The sequence below is a fragment of the Marmota marmota genome, unplaced genomic scaffold (assembly GCF_001458135.2).
Source record: "Marmota marmota marmota unplaced genomic scaffold, marMar, whole genome shotgun sequence".
Classification (NCBI taxonomy): domain Eukaryota; kingdom Metazoa; phylum Chordata; class Mammalia; order Rodentia; family Sciuridae; genus Marmota; species Marmota marmota.
In genome coordinates, this window is record NW_025999863.1 from 6,830,848 (window position 1) to 6,840,398 (window position 9,551).

The following is a 9,551-nucleotide window of genomic DNA, read 5'->3' on the forward strand; positions in this document are numbered from 1 at the left end:
TTCCCCCTGGTTTACAATTACATCAGGATTTGCAATAGACTTTGCAAAGTTATTTCTCCTTTCTCCCAGAGATTTCATGTTCTTCACCAAGCTACCTAAGTCGCCTCCTTACAGCTTCTAGTAGTCACCACTTCATTCTGTGCCTACAAGTCAGACTTACTAAGAGTCCACCTACACGTGAGTTCATGCAGTGTTTGCCTTTCTATGTTTGGCTCTTTCTCTAAACATGAAGTCCTCCAAGTTCCATGTTGTAGTAAATGATGGAACTTCCGTTTTACATTTTTGTGGATTCCACTGTGTGTATAGACCACGTATTCTTTTTCTAATCATCTGATGATAAGCATTTTGGTTGATTTCATGTCTTGAATATTGTGAGTATTGGTGGGGCTGGGTATGTGTCTTGACATATTGATTCTATATCATTTGTATATAATTGTACTGGTGATGTTCTTGGATCATATTTTTAATTTTTTGATGAATCTCCATGCTGTTTTCCCTAATGGCTGTACTAATTTACATTCCTGCCAGTGGTGCTCAGTGAGTCCTCATCAACACCAGCTATTTTTGGTCTTTATAATGAATAGCTATTCTAACTGGTGTAAGATGACTTCTCATTGTGGTTTTGTTGCATTACTTGGATGATTATCAATACTGAACATTTTTATACACCAGTTTTCCAATTTGTGTCTTCTTTATTATTGCATTGTAGTTATATATAATAGTGGAGTTCATTGTAACACATTGATAAATACATAAAGCTCAGTTTGCTCCATTTTAACTCCCAGTGCGTTTTCTTTCTCTCGCTTGCTCCTGTGTGTCTTGGTTTATTATTGCATTATAATTATATATAATAATGGGTTCATTTGATGTGTTCATAAATGGAGGCTGTCTTTTTATATTTCATTTGTTTAACATATTATTGTTCCTAGTATGTTAATAGTTTAGTCTTTTAACTATCATAGTAAAAATCTCTGTGATCTATATACCACTGTGGACAGTATTAGAATATTCTGAATTTGACTGTTTTACTCGTGAGTTTTATACACTTCCATATGTTTTTATTTTACTCATTAGTGGGCTTTCGTTCAGCTTGAATAACTCTCTTGAGCATTTCTTAAGGGACATCTGGTGGTGATGAACTCCTTGACTCCTGTCTTGGGGTAAAGTCTCCTCCACTTCTGAAAGCCTTTGTTGGCTAGAAGACCCCTAATTGGAAGGCACAACATATACAAAAATGAACTCAAAAATGTTCAATAGTTTTAGTGTAATGGTTAAAATCATAAAAATTTTTAGAATAAAACAAGAGTAATGTCTTCATTATCTTCGATTCTGCAATGGATTTTTACATCCTACATCAAACAAATGAGCAGTAAAGCAAAAAATAGTTATGTTGGAACTTTCAAAATCAGAATCTCTATGCCTCAAAAATCATCAAAAAGAAAATGAAGCATATTAGGAGCATAAAATGAAGAAATAGAAAAGAATGGAAATGTATAAAGATGCAAACATAAATGTATAATGGTGCAAAACATAAGTCTATAAACATAACCACAGTTCAATTTGTGGTTAATTGATTTTGACAATTTGACATTAACACACAGTGGTAAGAGATCATTTCTTCAGTCAATTGTGCTAAGAATATTGGATTTCCACACCAGAAGCGGTAAATCAGATCCTACATCACACTATACATACACACTTACACCAATCAAAATGAGTGAAAGACTTATGAAACTTTTAAAGTTCTAAAAGGATTTCTAGGATAAAGCTACATGATGAATTTGGGCCAATGATTATTTTATATAAGCAAACATTTTGACAGCAGAAGCAAAAATAGTAAAATGAGATTGCATCCCATCCAGCAATTTCCACAGAGCAAAAGAATCAACCCACAGAGTAAAAACACCATCTCCAGAATGGGAGAATATACTTGGAGATCATAAAAAGATAAGAGATAAACAGAGAAAATAGACGGAAATCAAACAACTCAATAGCGAGAAAACAAACAGCTTTTTTAAAAGTGGGCTAAGGACCTGAATGGACATTTCTCAGAAGAAGACGTACATGCACATAGGATGGTTTGGTCAGTTCTGTGCCTCATTCTTCCCTTTTCCAGCCCCGCCTGCCTCTCCCTCACTGAATTTTACCTTTATGTATATCTATACTGCATTAATTTTAAGTGGAACTATTAAATAAATTAAAAATAAAACAGAAACCAATAGGTAGAGGAAAGGGAACAAAGGAAGGAATGAGAGGGGGGGGAAAGAGAAGTACTGAGGACTGAATTGGGGGAAATCAGATCTCATGCTTGTACGACGGTGTCCAAAAAAGTGCTAAAATTCATAAGGAAGAATGAAAGACCCAGAATTCCCAAAGCAATTCTGAGCAAAATGAGCAATGTTGGAGGTATTCCAATACCTGACTTCAAATTATATTACAATACTATCATGACAAAAGCAGCCAGGTGCTGGCCTTAGAACAGACACACAGACCAAGGGAAGAGAAGATAGAAACTAACCCAGGCAGATAAAGTCATCTGACCTTGACAAAGGCAAACAATAGAGCCCTTGTATCAAAAGGTGCTGGGAAAACTGGAAATCCATACATAGAAGAATGAAACTGGATCCCTATCTCTCATCCTGCACAAAAGTCAACTCAGAATGAATGGAAGATCTAGGAGTTAAACCAGAGACTTTGCAACTCCCAGAAGAAAACACAGACTCAGTGCTCCAACATATGGGTTCAGGGGTGACTTCCTCATTAGAACCCTAAAAGAAATAACACCAACAATTAATGAACAGGATGGCATCAAATGAAAAAGTTTTTACATAGCAAGGGAAATAATTAAGAATGTGAAGAGAGAATCTTCAGAATGAGAGAAAATCTTTGCTGGTTAATGTTCCTAAAGGAGATCAATATCCAGGTCATATAAAGAACTTATAAAACTTAACACCAAAAAAACCCCCACAAAACCCAGTTAATAAATAGGCAAATGAACCAAATCCCCATGTTTCAAAAAAATGTGAATGGCCACAAATTATGTGAAAAAAAAAAAGATTAACACCTTTAGCCATCAGAGAAATGCAAATCAAAATCACACTGCTGGACTGGGGTTATAGCTCAATGGTAAAGCAATTGCCTTGCACATGTGAGGCCCTTGGTTCCATCCTCAGCAATAAATAAATAAATAAATAAATAAATAAATAAATAAAAAGGTATCATGTCCATCTACAACTAAAAATAGTTTTAAAAACTATTCTACTACCTCATCTCACTCCAGTTAGAATGGCAATCATTAAGAATGCAAATAACAATAATCACTAGTTTGGAGGTAAGGAAAAAGGAACACTTGCACACTGTTGGTAGGTATAAATTTTGCACAGCCACTGTAGAAATCACTACAGAGATTCCCCAAAAAAACTGTGAATGGAACCACCATTGGACACAGCTATACCACGTCTTGGAACTAAAATGAACCAATAAAAAAAATTCAAAACAATTAAAATCAGCATATATAGTGATAAATACAGTGCAACAATTCACAGTAACCAAGTTATGGAATCATGTAGGTGTCTGTCCGTGGATGAATGGGTAAAGAATATGTAATGTATGTGCACAATGGAGTTTTATTCAGTCATAAAGAGGAATGAGGTTATGTCATTTTTAAGGGACTTGAGGGGAACTGAAGAGCATCATGATAAGTGAAATATGCCAGATTTGGAAAGTCAAGAGTTGTATGTTTTTTAATCATATATGGAAGCTTGAGAAGAGAAAGAAATGGAGGGGAACTCTTTTGGAAATGAGTGGAGTTGAGAAAAGGGATTGAGAGGAGGAGGTAAAGGCAAGAGGAGGTACTGAGGAATGAAGTCTATGAAATCTACAACGTAAATGATAATAATAGCCTAAAAGACAAAAACCACATGACCATTTTTAATAGAGGTAAATGCATTTGATGAAATTCAGCCTGTGTTAGGATGGAAACCCCCCAAAATTAGATACAGAAGGCAATTACCTCGATGCAAGAAACGCAATATAGACGGACCATAAGTAACACATACTTGAACAGGAGGAGGTGAAAGCTTTTCCTGTCATTTCCAGAACAAGACATGGATACCCACACTTGCCACCACCCCTGAACACACCTCCAGAAGGAAGTAAGATAAAGAAAGAAAATCCATCAAAATTGGAGGGAAATGATAAATTATCCTTGTGTGCAGATGACATGTGCAGAAAGCTCAAGGGCAATGAATTGCCTGAAAAGAAACCAAGAAAGAAATTACAATAACTATAAAATAATAAGTCAAATGGTGTCTAGGAAAGGGGAAAGATCTGTGTTGAAAAGCATAAAACATGGATGAAAAACACGGAAGTGAAAAATAAATGGAGAAATGCTACGTGTTATTGGACTAGAAAAATTAATATTGTTAAAATGTCCCTGATGCCTAAAGTGATTTGCAAGTTTAATGTAATCTCCATCAAAATTCAGATTATATTTTTCAATGCAATAGAAAAAATATTTAAATGCTCTTAAAAAACCACAATCACCAAAGCAACCTGGGGTCAAAGGAATGAAATTGGAAGTCTAATCACATCACTTGATTTCAACAATAATACAAAGCCTTGGTAACTTTAAAAATGTAGTATGGTACTGAATAAAAATAGATGCACAGAACAATGGAACAGAGCAGAGGACCCAGAAACAAATCCAGCCATTTATGGCCAACCAATTATTGATAAAGGTGCTTAGAGTACACAATGAACACAGAAGAGTCTTCAAAAGCTGGTGCTGGGAAAACTTCACAGGAAGAACAAAACTAGACCTGTATACTATAGAGAAGAAATCAAACCAAGTGGAGTGAAAACCCGAATTTAAGAACTGAAAGCACAAAGCTCCTAGAAGAAAACAGGGGGAAGGCTCTGTGGCATCCTTCTGTGCTGATTTTAAAATATGACCTCAAAAGCAGTGGCCACAAAAGTGAAAGGAATCCAGTGGGACTATGACAAAATAAAACTCCAACACCCCCAAAGGAAATCAACACATCGAGGAGACAACCTGAAGAATATGAGGGCTCCTTTGCAAACCAGGAATCTGATAAAGGATGAATATCTAAAATCTATAAGAAATGGAAACAACTCAATTGTTAGAAAACAAACAACCCCATTTAAAAATGCAAAAAAAAAAAAGACCTAAGTGAATTTTGTTTAAAAGAAGACATGAAAATGCCAACAGGTCAAGGAAAATGCCAATATCAGTAGGCATCCCAGTAATGCAAATCAAAACCAATATGAGACAGCGCCTCACACCTGTGACAATGGCTTCATCAAAAGATGAAAGGTGGCTGTTTATGGGATGTGGAGAAAAGGAAAACCCTGCAAGCTGTTGGTGGGGTTATAAATCAGTACAACCAACAAACAAGGTAGCTAGGAATGCAGAGGTCGCTGAGAAAGTTAAACACAGAATTGCTGAATGATGCAACAACTCCACCATGGGATATTTATTCACAGGACATAAATTTAACATGTCAAAAACACATGTGCTTTCCATGTTTATTGAGGCACAATTCATGACAGCCAAGACTGGGAATCAACCTATAAGTCCATCTATGTATACTTAACAGGATAAAGAAAACATGCTGTGTGTGTAGACAGACAGACAGACACACAGGAGGGTCTTTCTCTCTCTCTCTCTCTCACACACACACTGACACACACACACACAATGGTATTTAGGCATTAAAAAAGGAAATCCTGTCATTCATGAGAACGTGGATGAACCTGGAGGATATTATATTAAGAAAGATAAACCAGGGACAGGAAGGTCACTACTCACTCATGGAATTTTAAAAACTTGATCTCGGTAGAAAACTAGAGCAGTTGGGGGTGGTGTTGGGGGAGAAATACTGGTCACAGGAGACAAAAGTCCAGTTAGACAGGAAGAGTAAGTTCAAGAGAAGTGCTCTCGTGTGGTGACACTAGCTAATGATTTGTATTTTTGAAAAATTTGGAATGGATATTAAATGACTCACCACAAAATGACACCAATATGAGGTAATGTATATGTTAATTTCTTAGATTTAACAGTTTTTCAGTGTGTGATGCTTCTAAACAGAAGGTCGTACACAATAAACACCATCCTGTCCATTAAAAATTATGAAATTCAAAAACAACAAAAATAATTAAGAAGAAAGAAAGGATGGAATTCTTTCCGCTCATAACATTGTTGACCCCAATGATCCATTCAATCTCCAAAGACAATTTAAGGGAGACGTCATAGGAAGTTCCTAGGATTGTGTCCTGGTAGAAATTCCTCCTTCCTTAGGGGGCACTTTGTGACTCTCTAACCTGACCAAAATCAGTGAGTTCGCCCTTGGAGGAAATCATCTCTTAACTGATTGGGCATAGATAAAGACAAAATTGAAAATTTTCCATTCTGCTATCTCCTTCATACTCCAAGGGAGCAGAATTATTTGGAGCTGGAGAGACAATAGAACAATCTAGTTAATTAGGAGCTCTGAGAATTCCACACTTGAGACGACAGAAACCTTAAACATGGCCCTGTTGGTCTTCACCTGTGATTCTCAGATGCAGCCTCCTTGAAAACCCAAGTGGGCTTCCCTGGGAGAGAGAGGGTGGAGAAGAGAAAGCATCAGCCTTAGCCCTCAGAGCTGGTGGGTCACAGTGAGTCTAGGAAGCAAGGAGGGGGCGTGGGGAGGAACTGGATCCTGGGCTCTGCTCCAGAATCAGGAAACTGGGATGTTCCAGACTTACCTACTCCTTGAAGCTGTAGTCCCTGCACCTTGAAGGAATTTTAGCCATTACCTGAGCTATTTTAACACAAAACATACCTACCCGAGAGCAGAAAGAGCAAGAACACTCTCACATAAGCATTGTGTTTGAGTTTAATTGCACTGCAGTATTATTTTCTCCTCCTATCTATGTGGTCCATATTCTTATTCCTCATGTTGGAAGAGTTCACCAGGCAGGCATTCTCTGAAAGTAGGAGCCATGTGGATCTCCATTAATTAGGAATGCTGTACAGTGATCCTAAGGTAATAAGTATTATAATTTTGGGGTGTGTATTTTTATTTTTTAAATTTTGTTGCATTTTAATTAATTAATTTATTAATTTTTGTTTTCAGGGACACTTAACCACTGAGCCACACCTCCAGTCCTTCTTATTTTTTTTATTTTGAGAAAGGGTCTCACTAAGCTGCTCAGGGCCTTGCTAAGCTGCTGAGGCTGGCTTCGAGCCTGTGATCCTCCTGCGTCAGCTGCCTGAGCCACTGGCAAGATAGGTGTGTGCCACTGTCCCTGGCAGATTTGTTGTATCTATGATGATCATAATTTCATCCTGATGGCTGCCTGACTTAAGGGGATGTTGCTAAATGATATCCATGCAGGAAAAATGTTTTGTGATGTTAAGAATAGAAGTTCACATTTAAGTATTCATCAAATGTCTCAGGAACCACAATAGAACAATTATATCATCATGTCATTACATTTCTTTATTGGTCCTATCATGTAGGAAATATTTACTACTACTACTGGAGAGATAATGCATTAATAACTAATAGAATTTAGATGACTTTCTCAAGGTCATAAATAATAAGATGGATAGGCAAAAATCTACTCCAGGAAGTCCGACTCAAGAACTCAAGAATTTTGCAAATCAAGCTCTATTCTGCTTGTCGGGAGAGCTACTTATCCAAAACAATGATCATAAAGTAGAATAATAAAAATAATAACAACAGGTATCACTTATTCAGAATTCTACTGAATAGGAATTTTTAAATTTAAAAACAAGTAATAATAATAATAATAATAATAATAATAATAGTACCTTTAGTTTAAAATAGGTAGTGACTTAGCAATCACAGCATTAGGAATTACTAAGTCATAGAATAAAGATTGTTATTTATTCTAAGTCCAATCATAACACTGTGGACACCAATGATCCATTCAATCTCGAAAGAGACTGAAGTCCATGCTTTATCACTATTATAGAGCTATTTCAATTAAGGAAATGTGGGGATTATCAAGGAAAATATGAAATTTGTTCAAATGTTCTGGATGGGTCATAACAAAGACAAAATTATCTCATGTACTTAAATTTTAAAAAGGGAATTAAAATAGATGAGTAGACGTAAAATGAGAGACTTCTGCTAAATTAAAGAAAGTCTGGGTTGTTATCGACTTGCAAAAGTGAAGTAAGTTACCATTTAGCCACATGAATCACTATGGGAAGGAATCAGGCATGCCAAAGGACGTCCACCTGAGGGTGACATTGTGAAGGGAGGATTACTTGATATCCAGTTGTATTGTTTGTGTTTTTATTTGATTGACTTTTTAACTTTGCTTGTTTGTTTTTAACTTTTGTTGATTTCTCAAGGGGAATAGACAGCTACATGGAAGTGGAGAACCACACAGTCCTATCACAGTTCCTCCTCCTGGGACTGTCAGAGGATCCAGACCTGCAGCTCAACCTGTTTGGCCTCTTCCTGTCCATGTACCTGGTCACAGTGCTTGGGAACCTGCTCATCATCCTGGCAATCTGCTCTGAACTCCACCTCCACACCCCCATGTACTTCTTCCTCTCCAACCTGTCCTTTGTGGACATCTGTTTCACCTCCACCATGGTCCCTAAGATGCTGGTGAATATCCAGGCACAGAGGAAAGACGTATCTTACACAGAGTGCCTCAGTCACATGTATTTTTAATGTTTTTTGCTGGAATGGATAATTTCCTACTGACCGTGATGGCCTATGACTGCTTTGTGGCCATCTGCCACCCCCTGAACTACACGGTCATCATGAACCCTCACTTCTGTGTCCTCCTGGTTCTGACATGTTGGCTCATCATCTTCTGCAGTTCCCTGCTTCACATTCTACTGATGAAGAGGCTGAGCTTCTCTGTAGGCACTGAAATCCCACATTTCTTCTGTGAATTAGCACAGGTTCTCAAGGTGGCCAGTTCTGATACCCTCATCAATAACATCGTCTTGCTTGTAGCAACAGCACCCCTCTGCATGTTTCCTGTCACTGGGATCCTCTTCTCCTAGTCTCAGATTGTCTCCTCTTAATGCACATGTCCTCCTCTGTGGGAAAATCTAAGGCATTTTCCACCTGTGGGTCCCACCTCTGTGTGGTCTCCTTGTTCTATGGAATGGCACTTGGGGTTTACCTCAGTTCTGCTGTGACCCATTCTTCCAACAAGAACACAGTCGTTTCAGTGATGTACACTGTGGTCACCCCCATGCTGAACCCCTTCATCTACAGCCTGAGGAACAAGGATGTGAAGGGGGCCCTGGGGAGACTCCTCAGCAGAGCAACCTCTGGTCCTTGAGGGACATTGACCTCAGAACTATGTGGATGCTTGGGTCTCTGAGGCAAAGGCTGTGAGTTTACATAGCATGACTCTTTTCTCCCCTGAAAAACACGCTTCTTCCTATTTCCATTCCAGAAGCACTTTTGACTTTGCTTGTATAAGAGTTTGTATTGGTTTCTCCTCAACCACTTCATCAGTACATCCTTTGTAAGTTTTCTCCCCCCAGA

General features: G+C 37.8%; 1 pseudogene; it reads left to right on the forward strand.

The window, feature by feature from the left end:
* Nucleotides 1-8,405: 8,405 nt before the first annotated feature.
* On the forward strand, nt 8,406-9,342 carry LOC107157550 (annotated as a pseudogene).
* Nucleotides 9,343-9,551: the final 209 nt, after the last annotated feature.